The sequence below is a fragment of the Pipistrellus hanaki genome (assembly GCF_964339955.1).
Source record: "Pipistrellus hanaki genome assembly, chromosome: 1".
Lineage (NCBI taxonomy): Eukaryota > Metazoa > Chordata > Mammalia > Chiroptera > Vespertilionidae > Pipistrellus > Pipistrellus hanaki.
Genome location: NC_140503.1, coordinates 16,961,860 through 16,977,734, shown reverse-complemented (window position 1 = coordinate 16,977,734; position 15,875 = coordinate 16,961,860). Strand labels below are relative to the sequence as shown.

The following is a 15,875-nucleotide window of genomic DNA, read 5'->3' as shown; positions in this document are numbered from 1 at the left end:
AGAAAAAAAAGATGTGAAGAGCAATATGTATGACTCCCACAGCCTCCCTCCTCGTATACCAATGTAGCATTTTGGTTGAAAAATCAGCTAACTACACTGACCATTCTCAAGTCTGCTCCACTTCTCTTGGTCAAGTCTGTTCCACTGCCTTTAGGTCACCTTATGGAAAATGCCCTAATAATCTAGGTACTTTGCAAGGTTCCTCTGATGTAACACAAAATCCCTCATGGAAATAGAGAACTGTTTCTGGCATATCTGTGTCATCCCACAGCCAACTAACTCAAACTTTGATGAAATTTTGGATGTAGAATTTTTCAGAATACTTGGAAACCAAACATTTGTGGGAGTGAAACTTCTTTGTCAATTAATTAGTTTGGGGAAAGAAGCAATTAGGTAGAAATATCACACCAGTTTTTTGACCAACTAGTGGAAGTTTTTATACCATTGAATATAAGTGGAACAACAACAAATCTCTCTCTCTCTCTCTCTCTCTCTCTCTCTCTCTCTCTCTCTCTCCCTCTCTTTCACCAATTAATAAATAAAATGTAATATCTACCGGTAGGTCCTTTGCCCATTTTTTATTGGATTATTTATCTTCATTTTATAAAGTTGTATTAATTCTCTGTAAATTTTGGAGATTAAACTCTTATTCAAAATAGCATTGGCAAATATGTCCTCCCGTGAAGTGGGCTTTCTTGTTTTGTTGATGGTTTCTTTTGCTGTTCAGAAACCTTTTTTTAAAAAAAAATATTTTATTGATTTTTTACAGAGAGGAAGGGAGAGAAATAGAGAGCTAGAAACGTCGATGAGAGAGTAACATCGACCAACTGCCTCTTGCACACCCCCCACCAGGGACGTGCCAGCAAGCAATGTACATGCCCTTGACCGAAATCGAACCCGGGACACCCCAGTCCGCAGACCGACGCTCCACCACTGAGCCAAACCAGTTTTGGCAGAAGCTTTTTATTTTGATGTAGTCCCATTTGTTTATTTTCTCCTTAGTTTCCATTGCCCTAGGAGCTGTGTTGGTAAAGATATTGCTACGACATATGTCTGCTATTTTGCTGCCTATGGAATCTTGTAGGATTTTTGAAAGAGGACGACCTAGAGACATATGAAAACATGCTCAAAGTCACTCATCATCCAAGAGGTACAACTCAAAACAACAATGTGATACCATCTTACACCTGTCATAATGGCTATCATCAGCAAATCAACAAATGGCAAATGCTGGTGAGGATGTGGAGAAAAAGGAACCCTCCTACACTGCTAGTGGGAATGTAGACTAGTGCAGCCACCGTGGAAAACAGTATGGAGTTTCCTCAAAAAGTTAAAAATGCAACTCCCATTTGACCTAGAAATCTCACTTCTAGGACTATATCCCAAGAAACCAGAAACACCAATCAGAAAGGATATTTGCACCTCTATATTTATATCAACATAATTTACAATAGCTAAGATTTGGAATCAACCTAAGTGCCCATCAGCAGATGAGTGGATTAAAAAACAGTGGCACATCTACACAATGGAATACTATGCCACTATAAAAATAAGGAACTTTTACTATTTTCAACAACATGGATGGAACTGGAGAGCATTATGCTAAGCAAAATAAGCCAGTTGGAGAAAATAAATATTACATGATCTCACTTATATGTGGGATATAATGACTAACATATTTTGATGAACAAAAGTAGATCCAGAGACAAATGGCAGGGGAGGTGAGGGGGTTAGAAAGCAACCAAAGGACTTGTATGCATATACATTAGCATAACTAATGGACACAGGCTCTGGGGTGGTGGGGGCTTGCTAGGGGTGGGAATGGCTGGAGAGGGTTGGGGAGGTCAGTCGGGGATAAAGGAGAAATATGTAAATCTTAAGACAACAACAACAACAAAAATAATAATAATAAAATAAAAAGTAAATAAAATGTAATAAGCAGTTTCTTTTAACTATAGGTTTGAATTGAAAACACTGGCTTTTCTTCAAGAAAATATTATTTTTCTTTGTACATAATAATATTAAGTTAAGTTGAGGACTGATTAAAAGAAAAAGAGAAAACAGAAAAAAGGGAAATTTTCATCCATCCTCAGTAAGTTAATATCAGTGCAAAAAGAATCCAGTATGGATATTTCTCTAAAGAAACTTGCAGACATTGCTTTTTTAGTACAGGTCTCTGGAAAGGCCTTTTCTAAGAAGTCCAGGGGCAGACTGACCATGGAAAGGACAAGCCATTCTGGAAAAGTCAAGTGGACCTTACTAAATATCCCCAACTGAATAATGAGAGTGCTTGGTTCCACACAGCTGCAATGAAAATGTATCCTGACATTGGGCACCAGTGTTTCCTCTTGTTTGGGATGTTTTCATACTTAATTTCCTACCTCCTTCCTCTCCTCCCGTCCCCTATCCCTCTTCTATTCCTTCCAGGCAAAAAAGATTCATAATGGAATGTTGACTCGGTGATCTCATTCCAAAGCCCTGTCTATTTAGACACAATAATTTGAAGAGGAAATAAAACTAGTCATATTGGGAAAGGAAAACTAATAAAAAGGTTTCAGTCAGTCACTTAAAAAGAATAAACTGAATTCAATCTCTGTTTCATTCCCAAGTTGGTGTGTACATGTAGGCCAGGTCTGGGTAATAACTCAAAACCCTACAAATTAGGATTCTGTTCCTGAGAGACACAATATGTAGCTGAAAGGCCCTCATATTGGTGTCCTTCACTAATAGCTGATTTTCAGTCATTTCAGGGATGGAATGTGGCAGCTGTCTCACAGCTGGCTAACATCATGGGCTGGTGATGACACTAGGAAGTGACAAATAGCCTTTTGAATTTCAACTGTCAGGTTGATGAAGGAAGAAAAATTCAGTCCAAAAATACTTCAGGTTGGAATCTGGCTATAATTTTGTATTCAACATTCCCAGTAATAGTCAAAAGGAGTCAAAGAGACCAATTAACACATAAATCCAAAGTTATATATTTACCCCTCTAGGAAACTGGAGTTGTTTTTCCAATACATAATGTTAAGCCAATAAGCCAACAACTCAGGCATGATAACTTCTGACAACATATTTTTAAATGAAATGTAGTTTTTATATCTATTTCTTGATGGTTCAAAAAGAGAGAAAACTGACATGTATTTAACACCCACCTTGTGTCAGGCATGGTACTGGGAGATTTACATACATAACCTTATTAAATTGCCACAATGGTTCTGTGAGCTCCTGCAAAGAGAAATAAAAGCCCTTAGCAGTGTCCCATTTTGGAGCCATACACATAAAGAACTAGGTTACTTTCCAACAACATTAAATGAGATTAACCATGGTGATAAAATATACTAATAGAGAACAGGTAGTTTTCTCATCTATCCTAGAGAGAGAAGAGCTTTTGAACTTGAGCTGAACTCTGATGGCATTGCTAGTGGGTGAGATAGCAGGTAGCTTTGGAGTGGGGGCAAAAGAATTTTCCATAAAGGGTAGTAAGGAAGTGGTTATTTTAGTGGAAAAAACTGTATGAATTAAGCAGACAGCCCCTTTAATAGGATCCCAAAAGACTTGATTTACAATTGAACTAAGTGATAATTCTGACTCCTAAAGATATTTGCCCTTTTATCTTCAAATTTGGATGAAAGTTCCATTCAAATAAAATTCATGGGAAATTATTTACTATATGAGACAGATAACCACAGTGTTGTCCTTTCTTTTGAATAACTTGCTTTATAGCTACTATTTATGACTGTTAGGGGCGGGGGGAGGGGTAGAGTACAAGGAACTTGAGGAAACAACTTAAGCACAATAGCAGATATAAAATAAAAAGAGTTTAAATCAGCTTCAAAGAAGTAACTTTTAACCCATCCCAGTAAGTTTTTCCATTGAACTTTTCTAATCAAACAAATCATCCAGTAATAATTTCAATATTTAATAGATAAGAAAACTAGGACTCAGAACTCTGAAGTAACTTGCCCATTTTACATGGCTTGTTAGAACCAGGCTTCTTTGTTGCCTCCAATGTGGTTTCTCTGATACTACTTGCCTCACTGTGCCAAACTATTTCTCAACCCATTTTGAAACATAATTAATTAATTAAAGTAATGATTTAATGCATTTATTTACTTTTTAGTTTTAGTGGGTTGGCCAACCATTTCAGTGACTGTCCAATTCAACCCAAATGGTCAATCCTATACCTTAGATATACCCAGCTTCCAAAACTTATCCCCTCATGGCATTAGAAATGATGTCAATGTGCAAAGTTATTTGCCAAAGAACAGCATGAACTGCCAATCAGCCTGTTTGGAAAGATTCTAGTGACTAAATCTGGTGATGGTGTCAGTGCTTTGGCAGCATGGTCATGAAAAGTTACAGGTCAAGTCCACCTCCATCTGGAGTGATTACTCCATCTAAAGTCCTCTGATGAGAGAGGGCACGTTGTGTTGCCATGCCCATCTGAGATAAAGATAGTTATTTTAACAGTAAAAGACCAAAGGCATTGGGAAATATTTATGAGTAAGCTATTAAGCAATTTCTACCTTGGATTTTGGCCTGAGTATTGCATTGTCATTAAAGTATACTTGAATTATATTGCTTGGGTATTTTGATATCATCAAGAAGGTATGTATCTTGCATTGGGATACCCAAAAATTTATATACATTCATTTATCTCAAAATGTGGAGTGATATACATTTATAGACTGAGAATTCTGCTAAACATAGAGGAAAAAACATTTGGAATTTCACTGAGATTATCCCTAATATCCTTGAAACTTTTCACTGACTCATGGTTTTGGAATATAAACAAGGCAGCCTTGTTGAAGAAGTTGATGCCTTCTGAATGAGTTGGACAGTAATTGTTTATCTTGGGTAATTATTTCAACAATTAGCAGCCTTTGATATCATTGGGCCTCAAGTCAAACTAAAGTAACTGTGGTTTTGGAAGAGATGGATAGATTTTATTACAGTGGTTTCTTTCAAATTTTGTTGAGAAGATCTAAAATGAGTAGCTGGAAGATTAGTTATCTACCTAAAAGATCAGTTTATGCCTCTCTTAACCATCACAAGCTGAAACTCTTAGAAAGAAAATGGCAGATTGTCTCATTGAGTAGCAAATACAAAACTGGCATTGCCACATAGGACTTCCTACCTTGTACTCTACCCTTCATCTAATATACCAATTTGCTCCAAGCCTAATCATCCTTCTTCAAAGATCACTAAAAATTTCACCTGTTACATAAAGTTTATAAGTAAGAGTATGATGGTCCTGCTAGGTAGTCTTCTTGATTGAAAGATGAGTGAGCAATGTCATTTTTATTTTCTTTGTATAATGCCTTTTCAAAAAATATATTTTAAAATTATTTAATTAAATATATCTTAATTATTATATTTTAATTATATACAATTTAATTATAAATATATTTTAATATATACTATTAAGTATATTTACTAAATATAAAATATTTTAAACAAAATATTAAAATACTTTAAAATATTTTTTTTAAATATTTTTAATAAACAGGATAATGATTTCATGTTTAAAGTGCCTGGTTTTCCAAGTTTTCCTGCACTGAAGTGAATAGATCATTTAAAAGCATCTACAAAGCTTAATAAAATGGCAATGTGATTACAACCCATAGTGACATTTAAGGAAACAAGATAGCCTCCTGAGGCTATCTTTGTGTCTATGGGTCAATTATATGATTATTTTTATCATGGATCAGTCAGCTATTCAAGCCCCCGTCTTCATACAGCTGTGGTTATTGATTTATTACTTGGCTTCTGGAGTCATATTACTATCTGAATTTGAAATCTGCTTCTTTTTCCTTCACTTTACAGACAACTGGTTTTAAGCAAGTCAACTAATATCTCTTTCTAGGTTTCCTCTTCTGCAAAATGGGAATAATAGTAATGTTTGTGTAATTAGTTTATTGTAAATTAGATTAATATATATATATTTGTATTAATACAAGTGAAGTGACTACTAGTAAGTGCCTGGCACAAAGTCAAATTCAAACAAACAGGAGTTACTTGGAACTAGTTCACCTTCATCCACTTTAATTCAACATTTTTACTTTCCATCTACTTCATCTTATGGCTAAATTCCACTTCTGATTTACCCATGCCAACACCTCACCCTGACTCATAGTACCACCGAAACTGCTTAAAGCCAGAGACCATATATTTACTTCTTTGGTTTCCCATATGATCTAGCATTGCACTCTGCATATTGTCAGTAAAAATTATTTATTGAAGCAAATTTCCCTGGTTGTCCCTTGACAAGTAATTGTCAGTAGGCAAACATTCTTCTCTAGTATCTTAGAAAGATGACCCAATACCACCCTTGAGAATTATTAAATAGACAGGCTGTAATTAAGACCTCACATTTTATAGGGTATGATCTATGACATATTCATTATTTGATACTCATTGAATTATGGGCAAAAGCACAAAGGTCAAGAACACATAGAAAGCTAGTTGCCAGCTAATAGATTGATATTTAGACTATGAACTATGATGGTCAAGTTATTGTTTCTGAAATGATAACTACATTATTAATAAGTGATAGGCTAAAGAGAAATCAATTTATAAATTTCACTGACACATAGCCAAGAACCTACCTTACTTCCTTACTTGCATGATCTAAACAAAACATTATTAGAGCATGTGAATAATTCCCTCATAGCAGAAAAATATGAATTAGGAAAAAGGGTTGCCCAGCAAAAGTTATGTCACTTTACCACTCTCCAGTTGTCTTTTTTTTTCCTCCCCTTCCTCATCTATATAGGGTGGATGAAAAAAAAGGATTCTGTAGAAAGTAACCTCACAGGGTGATCTAATGATGAGTAGTCATGCCCAGGCTTATAAAAAGGTTTATCTTTGTCTTAAGCAAGCCCTGTCCATTGTTTTTTGTACATCTAAATTAACACACCTTTGAAATATCAGAATAATCCTCTTTCTCAGAAACTTTGGAGGCATAACCACTCTCAAGGAAGCACATAATCTTAACTATCCTGTGATCCAATTCTCACCTTCCTTTTCCCCACCTTCATTTAATCTTCTTTATATTCCCTCCTTAATACCAAATGCATTTAAAAAAAAAAAAAAAGCACAAAAAAACTACAAACCATCCTTCTAGGAAGCATTTTTCTCAGTCTATTGTGATCTTGCTTCCAGGCTTACCCTCTGTTTGGCTCAAATACCTTTATATAAAAAGTCTCTCAAAGTGTGGCCATTCTTGCATCAACAATAAAAACACAGGGGAGGTAGATTACTATGTAATATATTTGGTGCTCCTTCCAATTTAAGCAATCTATGATTTGAAGGGAAGCAGAACATTTTAGCCCAAAATGAGCAATTTGACATGTGGATTACTTTGGTATTTTTTAACATCTCAAGAAAAATGATTTTATATGTAATAATGTTACATTCAATAAACACCAATTATTCAACAAAAACAATCTTAAATATAATAATACTAGTTGCCCAGTGCATGAATTCATGCACATTGAAAGGAAATCAATTAGAAGAAATAATTTAATATCAATTTCATATTGCTATTCACCTTCCTGTATAATAGAAGTGTCAACAAAATTCATGATTGACAATGACAGATCTAAACACACGTGTACAATTGGTGCCTGCAAGAGCTTTATACTTTTTTTTAACATCTCAAGAAAAATGATTTTATATATAATAATGTTAATACGTGTGCAATTAGTGCCTACAAGAGCTTTATATGTATTGCATATGTGCGAGTCAACCTCGCCTTTTATCTATCTATATATATAAGCCTAAACAACCATCACAACCAAACGAAAGACTGAACAGGCTGCATGGGACAACCAGGCTGGCAGCAGGGTCAGTGCGGGGCAACCAAATGACCTAACAGCAGGCTGTGTAAGGTGACCAGGTCCATGGGGAGGGCAGTTGGGAGTGACCAGGCCAGTGGAGGGGGGCAGTGAGGGGTGACAAGGACAGCAGAGGGGAGCAGTGAGGAATGACCAGGCTGGCAAGGGGGGGGGGGTGGCAGTAAGGGGCAACCAGGCCTTTGGGGGAGGGTGGTACAGTTGGGGGTGATCAGGCCAGCGGGGGGGGGGGGGGCGGGGGGAGCAGTTATGGGCAACCAGGCAGATAGGCAAGTGAGCAGTTAGAAGCCAGTGGTCCTGGATTGTGAGAGGGATGTCTCAGATTGGAGATGGTGCAGGCTGTGCTGAACACCCCCCCCCCTCCCGCCCACTGTGCATGAATTTTGTACACCATGCCTCTAGTCTAGATAATAAAAGCCTAAGTGACTGTTATGGTGGAATGACCAGAACAACCAGTCACTATGATATGCACTGACCACCAGGGGGCAGATGCTCAATGCAGTATCTGCCCCCTGGTAGTGCGTTCCCACAGGGGGAGCACCACTCAGCCAGAATCTGGACTCATGGCTAGCGATTGCAGCCCCAGTGGTGGGAGCTTCTCCTGCCTCCATGGCAGTGTTAAGGAGCAGTGAGCTAAGGGGTAAGGAGCAGTGAGCAGGTGGGCAGTAAGGAGGGAGGGCTCCTGGACTACAAGAGGGATGTCTGCCTGCTAGCTTAGGCCCAATCCCAGAAGAACAGGCCTAAGCTTGCAGGCAGACATCCCCCGAGAGGTCCTGGACTGCAAGAGGGCATAGGCCAGACTGAGAGACCCCCCACCCCCAACCCCACCCAGGACACGGATGTTGTACACTGAGCCTCTAGTATATATAGCATAAACTTGCTTAATTAGATGAGTTTTATGATGTAATGAAACAATGAAACTTTTTCCAGCCCAGTGAAGCACTCTAACTTCTCTTTCAGTTAATTCTCAGCAACACAGCAGTAAATATCAACATGAAGCAGATTATTATTGTAGGTCACGCAGGGAGAACAAAGGGTAAAATATTTAACTGCAGCAGTGTTTGTGTATATGCTGCACAATGAGAAAACCTGAAGTCATTTTCAAGGTCTACCATTTCTTACTTCTTTTCAGTCAGGTCAAGTTTCTAAGCTTTCTAAATCACTGTTTTCTGGCTAATGAAAAGAAAATAGGATTCAATTGAGTCTCCTATCTTCCTACTCCAGGACTTCTGTGAGGATCAAATGAGATGAGGCATGGTAAAATACTTCAAAAACATTTGGTTAAAGTATAAAATGTTTCCACTTGGCTATAAAGCAAGGAATCTCCAAGGAGGCTAGTCACTAGGGAAAAGAAGGTGGACATTGTTACATAATGTCATTATCCAGTGCCCACAGCCACCATTTCCAGGCTGGGCTGGGCTGTGGGTCACATTTTGCACCATGGGGTCTCTGCAGTGGAGACTGCGATTTGGTGGGCTGTCACTCTGGAGTGGTGGTGGGTAAGCTAAGTGTTGCTTTGTGGGAGCCAGGTCCATGGTGCTATTTCTCTGTAAATGGTCAGTATGTGTCAAAGTGACTGGTCAGATGATTGGACACTTACTATATTAGGGAGAGAGAGAGAGAGAGAAAATAAAAATTAGTATTTCATGTGGATTACTTTGAGCTGAAAGCGATCAAGACCCAGTAGAATCAAGAAAAACTTTCACTCTCCCTTAATTACCTAAAAGAATTTAGGTAAGAGGACTGGCCCAAAAAGAGAGATATCACTAGTAATAACCTTCTGTCTGAAAAAATTACCTGTAGGGCAGGGCAAATATCAAAGATTTATTTTTCTGTAAATTGTCCTCCTCCCCTTCAAAGCTCCAAACCCCTATTCTATTTGTTAGCTCAGGATGTCATATAGGCCTCAATTTTCTGCATTTGGGACTAATTTTTATGTATCATATGTACAAAATTAAATTATTTCTATTGTTATTCTGTCTTATGTCAATTCAATTGTTAGACCCACCAAAGTACCTAGAAGGAAAAGAGGAAAACCCTAAGTCACCCATTACTTTAACAATATCCCCTCCCCCCCACAAAAAAAAAAAAAATCAAAGGAGAATCTTGTTACTACTCTTTAAAGTATAGCCAGGCATCTTTAGGTTCAGTAGTATAGGTTCAATAGTGTTCACAAACAAAATGAAAAGTATATAATTTTTAATGCAAAACATAAATTTTAAAATTTTCTATCTAAACCCATATTCTAAAAAATCAAATCATAGTTAAAATGTATTAGAAAAGTTTTTTATTTAAAGTAACTATAATTCTTTCCACATAGCAAATGATTGATGGTTCATGTATATGATTCATATATTCACTTTTTTCATTAAGCAGAGTTCAATACTACCACAAAAAGAAGTGCCATAGTGCCAGGGTTTCTTATCAGGTTTATTCTTGCCTTTATTTGTGAGGATTAAGCCAGTTGCCATAGGTAAACCATTCAAACAGAACCTAACAATTGTAAGCATTCAAGAAATGTCAGCTATTGTTTTTCTTGTTGCTTCTTTTTTATGATAGTATCTCTATAAATTCCCCAAAATTCCCTAGTGAAGAGGGTTAAAGAAATACCTTTCTTACTCCTTTTCCATAAACTTCCCCTAACTACCAAATTCTCCCTGAAGCAAGTAAGAGCTCTAACTGGAAAAACAGGATTAAGTAAATTCTTTGGAGATTTCACAATCAAACTTAGCTTAAGTAATGCATAATTCATCATAGAGTTCATATTTTGGCTAAGATAGAAAGTGAGCTATTAGCCTTAGTGATAGTAACGTGAATAGTAAAACAACACTTTTATTTCCATTTCACCTTTTATTGTTAAGTCTAATCACTTATTGGTTTAGATAAGTTCATCTGTCTTGTCACTTATGAAAATAGTTATTTTGTTTATGGCTTTGATTTTATTTTAAATTCCACAAACATTTTTGAATTTTGAAAACTTTGCAACTTAAAACCAAAGATATATTTCTACATGCTACTAGTTCTGATAAATGGTACAAAATGAAGGGAATGGCATAGAATTTAAAGACAGGTTTCAAAACCAAACAAAATTTAGTTCTTCCCCTTTGTCATGAGGCACATTACTTATTCTCTTATAACTTAAATTTTCTCATTTCTCTCTCTCTCTCTCTCTCTCTCTCTCTCTCTCTCTCTCTCTCTCTCTCTCTCTCTCTCTGTCAATAGAAATATGTTAATTAACTGGGACACCATAACGGGTCAACCAGACAAGAGGAGGTTGAGCACACAATGTTGGAGGTGGGGCAGCAGGGTCCTCTATGCACCTGCACTGGGGGAGAGCCTGGTCAGCAGTCACTGAGGTTCCTTTAAAGGCCAGAGAGGGAGGCAGGGCCAGACCCACAGCAGCTGCAACAGCTGTGGGGTTTGGGGAGCCAGGCAGGGTCCAACCAGCAACTCCAGGGTGGGCAGTGCAGTGACCCACCCCCAGGCAGGTCTGGCCACACAGTTTGACAGCAGATAGCAGGGCCTGCTTGGCCATAGACACAGTGACCAGGAGCAAACAAGCACAGCCAATAGGCAGCAACCAACATGGCCTGCTTGCCCATCACCATGGTGTGGAGCAGGCAGACCCCACATAGAGCAGAGAACCATGAAGAGCAGGGCTAAGCCATAAGTAGGACATCCCCTGAGGGCTCCTGGATTGGAGAGGGTGCAGATTGGGCAGGCTGAGAGACCGTCCCATTCACAAATTTCATGCATTGGGCCTCTGGTTTTTAATATAAAGACAATAATAGGGTTTGTAAAATTATTGTGGGAAATTACATAATTTAAGATAAATATCAAGGACCTTGTAAATAGTTAATTCTCAATGCTCATAATTCTATAAAAATTGAAGAGATGTGCTGAATCTCAGAAGTCATTAGAGTAGCCTTTAAATAAAAAATTATTAGCCTCAGCAACTCCTTTATAAAAGGAACTACAGGGCTGGTGTATAAAAATTCATGCATTGGAAGAGAGGGTCCCTCAGTCCGTCCTGTCACCTATCACAGTCCTGGAGCCCTCAGAGGCGGGAGGCGACCCAGCAATCAGGGGAAGGTGAGGCCCCCATCACACCCTCTGCTGCTGCCAGTGCTGGCAGTGCAAGCCTCAGCTGGCACTGGTTACTTGCATCTCAGGCCTGCCCTGGGAGGCTGGGCAGCTGCCACCTGAGTTATGCCTGCACCTCAGGTGTTGGCTGGGCAGCTGACATCTGAGGCTTTCCTGCATCTTGGGCATTGGTTGGGCAGCTGTCATCTGAGGCTTGCCTGCACCTTGGGCCAGCCCTGGGTGGCTGGGGGGTTGAGGGGACTAGGGACTCTGGAGACAGGCATGCAGAGTGGCTGGGCCCACCCAGAGGTGGGTCTGGCCATGCTGTGCGCCTGCTGCTCCAGTGGGGCTAAGGGGACTGGGCACCACCATCTTGTGGCTGTGGGTGCTGCCATCTTTGAGGGTATGGCAGTCAATTAGCATATTCCCTCCTTATTGGCTGTGGGCATGCCATCTTTGTGAGGGTGTGATGGTCAATTAGCATATTCCCTCTTTAGTAGATAGGATAACTGAACATATAATACATATATTGTTCTTTAAATACAAATATTTAGTTAGATTTTGTCCATTGATATTTAGTTGCCTCTAAGCACAAACACATATTTAGATAACTATATATACTTTATATGTTGTATTTATGTATATAACATGTATATTACTGCTCTATAGCTTCTTTTGAACACATTTAAGGATGCATTGACTGAGTCTCTTCTGAACTCAGGATTGACTAAGTTCTCATTGAAACTCAAATTTTCTATGATCTAACATCTTCCTACAGCTTTTAAAATGCTTACCAATATATATTCTTAATCCATCATCTGTTTTAAGTTCTTTGTACTTTATTTTAAACATACACCACCTATCAAAACTCCAGGAGTGCATCCCCTTCTCATAACAATTTCCAATCCTTCAATTTCCAAATGTATTAATCATGTTTCAAAGTCATTTCCAAGATCTACAGTGTTTACTTGGATGCTACCCAAAATCTCTTTGCTAAACATATATGAAAATCACTCAGGAATGAGAAAGCATTCAATTACTTACATATTGGTAAAGCTTGGTGTTTGCTCTTACAGGGAATATAAGGTTGTGTAACCTACTGAAGTTTAGCAAGTAATAATGTTTTGTCCTCTCTAATAAATACGGTGCTACCAATTTATTTCACAACACAGATGTTAATTTCTCCAGTATAGTGATGGATTATATAAACTATGGATATTCTTCGTTTTAAATGAATTCTGCTCTGCTTGCTCCCCACCACCTACAACCTCTCCTCCTTTTTATGACCAAATACTCTTATGCCAGGAGTAACTGGGGTTAAGAATACAACATATATGCTCCAATAGATAAAAGTTAACCAGTTCATATTGAGCTCCTGACCCCGATTTCATTAAGAGATTATAGTCATTAAGGGAACTAACTGGTTACGTTAATTTATATTCATTAGGTTACTGAATAATTTGAATTAGTTCTAGTGTAGTTTCAACATCCTTATGGTCGCAGAAAAAAGAAAAAAGAAAACTAACAATTGAAGTTATATTACTTACACTCCCTCTGTTACCCACATTGAGTTTGAGGGTTGCAATATAACAATCTTTGAGTCTTCAGGGTTCTATTTTTTTCTCTAATCTGTGCTTTTTTAGATTTTTGTGTGTTTGTGTTGCAGAGGCCACTTATTCTGTTTTCTTGCTATTGTGAAGGGCAGGGAAGAGAACAGTAACCCAGAAAATCAACATCTGCGATCATTATTGACCAAGGATATTTCTTCTTGCTCCTGATTTCCCTAATTACTGAGAAGGCAAAGACAAGACTTTTAGGAGAAAAGTAGAGAAAAATAACTTAAATAATTTTTTTTCAATAGACTTTCATAGTAATTTGAGTCTATTATAAGCCGGCCATTCCACTGAGCATAGATGGGATCAGAAGACAATCAGTTTTCGTGGTTGTCTGCTGTGTAGACAGTTTTCCAGCAGGGGTCTTTGTAGGACTTGGAAAGTGATGATCTTAGAAACTTAAGCTTCATGAACTTCACAGTCAATTCATCTCTATGTGTTTTTTTGTTTTTTTGTTTTTTGTTGGTTTTTTTTCTGAGTTGAAACCCATGGTGGCTTCTTATCACACATCACAGCATTTCCCAAGCTTTAAAAGCTTTAAAAAAAATTGTTTCTTTAGACATGCATAGAAATTTCATGACTCTCCATCCCTATCACTGCAATCAAAATAAATCTCTTGTCCTTTCCATCACCACCCACTAACCCCACAGACCACAAATCACTTATATACAATTCAGACTTTTTTTGGAGTGGCATTAATGTCCTTTCAAAAGCGGACCCCAGTCTTCAATTGCAGGCTTATTTCCTATTACTTTCACACCCACCAGACAACAGAGTATGTCCTCTAGTCAAATCACACAATTTACTGTGTATCTTTAACTTATGCTAAGTTGATTCTCAGGCTGTGAATTTCCAACTCCCTTATTTTAAATAACTGGCAAAAATGATCTTTCTTCAAGACTTAGTTCAAATATCTTCCACTATATTATCTCTAAGCTTCCCAGACATTTATTCAATTGACAAAATTCTTTTCTATGCTTCTAAATATTTTACTTAGCACACACTAAATTATACTACTGCTATTTGTAGTTGTGTTTGTCTTCACCAATGAAATATACATGCCTACAGGGAAATTAGTACTTGTGGGGGGTTCAACAGTTGGAAGTCTTAAAGGAAGAGAGGAAGGGAAGAAGAAGAGCTAAAAAAAAAAAAAAAAGGAGAAAGCCCAGCAGTTGGAAAGTTTATACTTTTTTTTTTTTTTAATGAAATTTTCATTCCATAATCTGGCTTTTTCCTCCTTCTTATATATTTTTCTTTTTATTTTAAAGTGATACGATTTAACTGCAGAATTTTTAATATAGTTTAAAGAAAATAACCACCTGCAATCCCTTTAACATTTCTAATAGTTTTCTCTTTGGTCCTTTAATTTCCTATATAACTTGAAAATTTTATTTTTGTGCAAGATGTGAAAAACATTTTTTTGTTATTGTTGGAGATTTGTTCATTTAAAAATCAAAAAAAAAACAAACCTGTAAAACGTATCCTAAATATTTACATGATTTGTCTTAAATTGTGACTGTACATTTTGAGAAAATATGTTAAAATGATGAACATATGCTATGTTCTCTTCAAAATTTCATGTATTTACCTATCTTACATAGAAAATCAAATTTGATGTATTATGCTATTTTTAGCCATTATTTTATCATTGATAACATTATATTTTATAGTGGGATGAAAGATAAAACTTAGCAAAATTGGCTGAAAACATTATTCTTTTAAAAAGGAAAGCAATTTTTATTTTTAAGTTAATCGTTAAAGTAATATATGATCATGATTAAAATTTAGTCAGAAAAGACATATTATGAATGGTTTTACACAGGATATAACTAATTTAAACAGCTTCCTGTTATCCTTTTAGAATTTTCTGTTTTTTATAGGCTTTTAAAATAAATTTTTAAAAATATATTTGTATTGATTTCAGAGAGAAAGGAAGAGGTAGAGAGAGATAGGAACATCAATGATGAGAGAGTATCATTGATTGACTGCATGTCTGCTACTGGGAATCTAGCCTGCAACCTGAGCATGTGCCTTGATCAGAAATCCAATTGAGACCTCCCTGTTCATAGGTCAACACTCAACCATGGAGCCACACTGGCAGGGTTCAAATCAATTTTATACTATTAAAAATTGTCTGCAGTGTATTCTTTTCAAATAACAGGATATTTTAGCCATATCTACATATTAGTGAAAAAACTTATATGTTTCTATCGATGTTAGATGGATAGGTGGATGAATCAATGAATGGATAGACTAAATGATTAATTGATTGATTGATAGATGATAAATAAATAGATAGATATGTGATAGATATCTGCCTTTT

General features: G+C 37.1%; 1 long non-coding RNA gene across 1 annotated transcript in view; it reads right to left on the bottom strand.

Moving 5' to 3' along the window:
* LOC311626505 overlaps positions 1-15,875 on the bottom strand; it is a 102,248-nt gene that overhangs the window by 74,809 nt on the left and 11,564 nt on the right. The window contains exon 2 of the long non-coding RNA XR_014795702.1: positions 3,153-3,225. This is a non-coding gene — a long non-coding RNA (uncharacterized lncRNA). The remainder of the gene's footprint in view (positions 1-3,152; positions 3,226-15,875) is intronic.